This window comes from Schistocerca piceifrons, unplaced genomic scaffold (genome assembly GCF_021461385.2).
Source record: "Schistocerca piceifrons isolate TAMUIC-IGC-003096 unplaced genomic scaffold, iqSchPice1.1 HiC_scaffold_1189, whole genome shotgun sequence".
Lineage (NCBI taxonomy): Eukaryota > Metazoa > Arthropoda > Insecta > Orthoptera > Acrididae > Schistocerca > Schistocerca piceifrons.
This window is the reverse complement of record NW_025727003.1, coordinates 40,001-46,108: the sequence shown is the minus strand read 5'-3', so window position 1 is coordinate 46,108 and position 6,108 is coordinate 40,001. Positions and strand designations below refer to the sequence as shown.

At 56.6% G+C, this 6,108-nt stretch overlaps 2 non-coding genes across 2 annotated transcripts; both read right to left on the bottom strand.

Moving 5' to 3' along the window:
• Nucleotides 1-1,076: 1,076 nt before the first annotated feature.
• Nucleotides 1,077-1,231, bottom strand: LOC124728986. Its single transcript, XR_007007523.1, has one exon. It is a non-coding gene; the product is annotated as a 5.8S ribosomal RNA (ribosomal RNA).
• Nucleotides 1,232-1,582: 351 nt separating this feature from the next.
• LOC124728980 lies at nt 1,583-3,492 on the bottom strand. Its single transcript, XR_007007520.1, has one exon. It is a non-coding gene; the product is annotated as a small subunit ribosomal RNA (ribosomal RNA).
• Nucleotides 3,493-6,108: the final 2,616 nt, after the last annotated feature.

Here is a 6,108-nt window from a genome sequence, read left to right as displayed (position 1 = left end):
ACGGGAGCGATTATTCCGCCCGAGAGCATCCCGAGCCAACAGCGGCGCGGGTCCGGGGCCGGGCCAGGTAGGTCCGTCATCCGGGAAGAACCGCGCGCGCTTGCCGGGAGCCCGAGCGCCCAAAGGGGCGAATCGACTCCTCCAGATATACCGCCGGGCAGCCAGCCAGGACACCGGGGCTCTGCCCAACAGACGCGAACCGAGGCCCGCGGAAGGACAGGCTGCGCACCCGGGCCGTAGGCCGGCACCCAGCGGGTCGCGACGTCCTACTAGGGGAGAAGTGCGGCCCACCGCACACCGGAACGGCCCCACCCCGCGGCGAGTGGAAAGGCAACCGGACACGACCCCGCCGCGGATTGCTCCGCGCGGGCGGCCGGCCCCATCTGCCGAGGGCGGAGGCCAGTGGCCGGATGGGCGTGAATCTCACCCGTTCGACCTTTCGGACTTCTCACGTTTACCCCAGAACGGTTTCACGTACTTTTGAACTCTCTCTTCAAAGTTCTTTTCAACTTTCCCTCACGGTACTTGTTCGCTATCGGTCTCGTGGTCATATTTAGTCTCAGATGGAGTTTACCACCCACTTGGAGCTGCACTCTCAAGCAACCCGACTCGAAGGAGAGGTCCCGCCGACGCTCGCACCGGCCGCTACGGGCCTGGCACCCTCTACGGGCCGTGGCCTCATTCAAGTTGGACTTGGGCTCGGCGCGAGGCGTCGGGGTAGTGGACCCTCCCAAACACCACATGCCACGACAGGCGGCAGCCTGCGGGGTTCGGTGCTGGACTCTTCCCTGTTCGCTCGCCGCTACTGGGGGAATCCTTGTTAGTTTCTTTTCCTCCGCTTAGTAATATGCTTAAATTCAGCGGGTAGTCTCGCCTGCTCTGAGGTCGTTGTACGAGGTGTCGCACGCCACACCGCCAGCCGGCTGTGCACGCTACCGAGAAAGTACCGGTATGCGAACCGCCAGGCGACGGGCGCGCATCGCACGTTTGAGGAGACGCGGCCGGCCCCACAGGCGGCCGCGACACTCCCAGGTCTGCGAAGCGGGGCAAACGCCGCGCGCTTCAGTATACGTAGCCGACCCTCAGCCAGACGTGGCCCGGGAACGGAATCCATGGACCGCAATGTGCGTTCGAAACGTCGATGTTCATGTGTCCTGCAGTTCACATGTCGACGCGCAATTTGCTGCGTTCTTCATCGACCCACGAGCCGAGTGATCCACCGTCCTGGGTGATCTTTTCTCAGTTTCCGCCGTCTCTTTCGAGACGGTCGCATAGGCGGGAGTGAGGCGTGTGGCGGCCCCTGTTCCAGCGTTCTGTGTCCAACGGCCTCACGGCCGACGGCGTCGTACGGCTCCCACACCGGAGCGGACAGGCACTCGGGCGAAAGTCATTCAAAACCGGCGCCAGGCGCCAGGTGCCGCAGGCCAGCCGCTCCAGCGCTTCAGCGCTCGTACCACACAACATTGCCGCTAGTTTTGAGAGGCACGCGTGGTTCCGCACGCGGCGCACGGCTACGGCGAGCCGTACAGGTAGCGTGTTGCGCGACACGACACGCACATCGAAAGACATGCAGTCTAGTCGGTAATGATCCTTCCGCAGGTTCACCTACGGAAACCTTGTTACGACTTTTACTTCCTCTAAATGATCAAGTTTGGTCATCTTTCCGGTAGCATCGGCAACGACAGAGTCAATGCCGCGTACCAGTCCGAAGACCTCACTAAATCATTCAATCGGTAGTAGCGACGGGCGGTGTGTACAAAGGGCAGGGACGTAATCAACGCGAGCTTATGACTCGCGCTTACTGGGAATTCCTCGTTCATGGGGAACAATTGCAAGCCCCAATCCCTAGCACGAAGGAGGTTCAGCGGGTTACCCCGACCTTTCGGCCTAGGAAGACACGCTGATTCCTTCAGTGTAGCGCGCGTGCGGCCCAGAACATCTAAGGGCATCACAGACCTGTTATTGCTCAATCTCGTGCGGCTAGAAGCCGCCTGTCCCTCTAAGAAGAAAAGTAATCGCTGACAGCACGAAGGATGTCACGCGACTAGTTAGCAGGCTAGAGTCTCGTTCGTTATCGGAATTAACCAGACAAATCGCTCCACCAACTAAGAACGGCCATGCACCACCACCCACCGAATCAAGAAAGAGCTATCAATCTGTCAATCCTTCCGGTGTCCGGGCCTGGTGAGGTTTCCCGTGTTGAGTCAAATTAAGCCGCAGGCTCCACTCCTGGTGGTGCCCTTCCGTCAATTCCTTTAAGTTTCAGCTTTGCAACCATACTTCCCCCGGAACCCAAAAGCTTTGGTTTCCCGGAGGCTGCCCGCCGAGTCATCGGAGGAACTGCGGCGGATCGCTGGCTGGCATCGTTTATGGTTAGAACTAGGGCGGTATCTGATCGCCTTCGAACCTCTAACTTTCGTTCTTGATTAATGAAAACATACTTGGCAAATGCTTTCGCTTCTGTTCGTCTTGCGACGATCCAAGAATTTCACCTCTAACGTCGCAATACGAATGCCCCCGCCTGTCCCTATTAATCATTACCTCGGGTTCCGAAAACCAACAAAATAGAACCGAGGTCCTATTCCATTATTCCATGCACACAGTATTCAGGCGGGCTTGCCTGCTTTAAGCACTCTAATTTGTTCAAAGTAAACGAAGCCGGCCCACCGAGACACTCAATAAAGAGCACCCTGGTAGGATTTCAACGGGGTCCGGCCTCGGGACGCACGAGCACGCACGAGGCGGTCGCACGCCTTCAGCTCGCCCCACCGGCAGGACGTTCCACGATACATGCCAGTTAAACACCGACGGGCGGTGAACCAACAGCGTGGGACACAAATCCAACTACGAGCTTTTTAACCGCAACAACTTTAATATACGCTATTGGAGCTGGAATTACCGCGGCTGCTGGCACCAGACTTGCCCTCCAATAGATACTCGTTAAAGGATTTAAAGTGTACTCATTCCGATTACGGGGCCTCGATGAGTCCCGTATCGTTATTTTTCGTCACTACCTCCCCGTGCCGGGAGTGGGTAATTTGCGCGCCTGCTGCCTTCCTTGGATGTGGTAGCCGTTTCTCAGGCTCCCTCTCCGGAATCGAACCCTGATTCCCCGTTACCCGTTACAACCATGGTAGGCGCAGAACCTACCATCGACAGTTGATAAGGCAGACATTTGAAAGATGCGTCGCCGGTACGAGGACCGTGCGATCAGCCCAAAGTTATTCAGAGTCACCAAGGCAAACGGACCGGACGAGCCGACCGATTGGTTTTGATCTAATAAAAGCGTCCCTTCCATCTCTGGTCGGGACTCTGTTTGCATGTATTAGCTCTAGAATTACCACAGTTATCCAAGTAACGTGGGTACGATCTAAGGAACCATAACTGATTTAATGAGCCATTCGCGGTTTCACCTTAATGCGGCTTGTACTGAGACATGCATGGCTTAATCTTTGAGACAAGCATATGACTACTGGCAGGATCAACCAGGGAGCTGCGTCAACTAGAGCTGAGCAGCCGGCCGCCCGGGAGTGTGTCCCGGGGGCCCGCGCGAACACGCAAGCGTCCGCTCAATCATTCTGCAAACAGGAGGAGGCTGAGCTCCCCTGCACAATACACCTCGAAACCCTCTCAGGTCCCGGCGGCGCGCAGCGCCGTCCCAAGTACTTGGTCGGGTTCGAGAGAGGCGCAATCGCCCGGAGTTAGGCGAGTAGACGCTTTCGTGCGACCACCCGTGCTCCCAACTGAGCTTGCCGCTGCCGACAGAGGCCCGGGAGCGTGCTGTCGTGGCATTGCCGGCGGGAGACAACACGCGCCACCTACGGTGACCGGCAGCTCCAACGCCAGCGCCACAGAAGGACAAAAGCCCCACTTGGGTGCCGAAGCGAACTCTCCCAGCACAGCGCACGCGCCAACACATCCGCACAGCTGCGATACAAACCACCAGCGAGAACCGCTGGGGCGACCGAGCAGCAGACGGCGTCGCGGCGCCGAGGCGCCGGGCGGCGGCGCATCCTCAACGCACACAGTCCTCAATCGGACAGCACACTGAAGATGTCCACCGCGCTTCGCACCGGGCCCGCGAGGACCTACTTTGGCCGCACGGCGCCGCGCGCAGGGTGCGCCGGCGCGCAGCTGCGACGCCTGCCGCGTCCGTCGGCCGGCGCGCCTGCCACTGGCCGCCCCCACCAGCCGGCTGTAGCGCGTGCGCCCACGCACCGCGCGGCCAGCACGCCGGGAGGCGCCCCCTCACCGGCCGGGGACGGTCCCACCCAGCCACCGCCGCGTATCGCTTCACACCCAGATGCCGTTCAGTTTCGTCGGCATGGTGGGTATCGCTGGAACAACCGGTTAGTACCTCAACCTATCGTCGCCATCACCGATTCACCCCTAGCGAGAACAACCGCACCACAACAGGTTACCATTTGTTCATTTGCGTAACTTCACCAGAAAACGCAGGCGTCCATCGCCATTTGCAACTTCAACGATTATTGCATGCCTGTGTCAGGTGTCACGCCACACTACGTCTGCCCACATACACGCAACAAAATGTGCACGCCTAGACAATACGTGGAAGGTGGCCCCCGTACGTATGCGATGTCCATTGCTCGAACGACTGTCAACCGGCCTCTGTAGCATGTCGCAGATATGGAACGCGGTGCACCATGCCATCACGGTGTGTGAGGAGAGACGACTAGGTCCGAATACATCAACAGACAGCTCATGCTGATCGCCATCCACGGCGTCCGTTCCTCCCACACGTCTCTATGGCGTACCACACTGCAATCCAGCTCTCATAGGGAGACGACACGTAGCTGCGTGCACAATATTTGCACTGTATGGTCCGCCGTTTTTGGGCGCAGTCGTTGTGCGGTCACACATGTGCCACGATGTATCAATTCAGTACATAAGACGAATGTGCAGTACAGATTGTGGTTCACGCGTACGACATCAGCGGACAGTTGACACAGGCCGCACCACAACGTAGCCTGAGTACGTCGCATGCGAAGGGCATTGAACATGCAAACTTCTCACCAACCAGCTTGCGAAGGCAGGGGGCAAGGTGGGGACGTGGGGAGGGGCGGCATGTACGTCCTGCTGCCATCCACATTACAGTGTACAGCAGGAGCATGTGGAAAGTGAGCAAGACTTGCAAGGTGTTTAACATGAAGCGATACACAGGGGTGCGGGCAGTGCGAGTAGCGAACTATATTGCGAGGGTTGCGGGTGGGCAACACTACAGTAATTGAACGAGTCGTATAACAATTACAGAGCAGGTTTAGGCGACAACGTGGGTTACGTTAAGGCGACAACATGGGTTAGGTTAAGGCACAACATGGGTTAGGTTAAGGCACAACATGGGTTAGGTTAAGGCACAACATGGGTTAGGTTAAGGCACAACATGGGTTAGGTTAAGGCACAACATGGGTTAGGTTAAGGCACAACATGGGTTAGGTTAAGGCACAACATGGGTTAGGTTAAGGCACAACATGGGTTAGGTTAAGGCACAACATGGGTTAGGTTGAGGCACAACATGGGTTAGGTTAAGGCACAACATGGGTTAGGTTGAGGCACAACATGGGTTAGGTTGAGGCACAACATGGGTTAGGTTGAGGCACAACATGGGTTAGGTTGAGGCACAACATGGGTTAGGTTGAGGTACAACATGGGTTAGGTTAAGGTACAACATGGGTTAGGTTAAGGTACAACATGGGTTAGGTTAAGGTACAACATGGGTTAGGTTAAGGTACAACATGGGTTAGGTTAAGGTACAACATAGGTTAGGTTAAGGTACAACATAGGTTAGGTTAAGGTACAACATAGGTTAGGTTAAGGTACAACATAGGTTAGGTTAAGGTACAACATAGGTTAGGTTAAGGTACAACATAGGTTAGGTTAAGGTACAACATAGGTTAGGTTAGGTTAGGTTAGGTTACACGTTGTTGTACGGAAAGGTGTAGGGGGGGGGGGGGGCGGGGGCGGCAGGTTCGTTGATAGTGATTATAGTAAGTGAATGCTTGTGACATGATCAGATTTGTCACGTCAGGATGCACCTTTGGCTTATTAGAGGCGGCGCTCCAATTCTATGCTTGTGTGAGACCTGTGTCT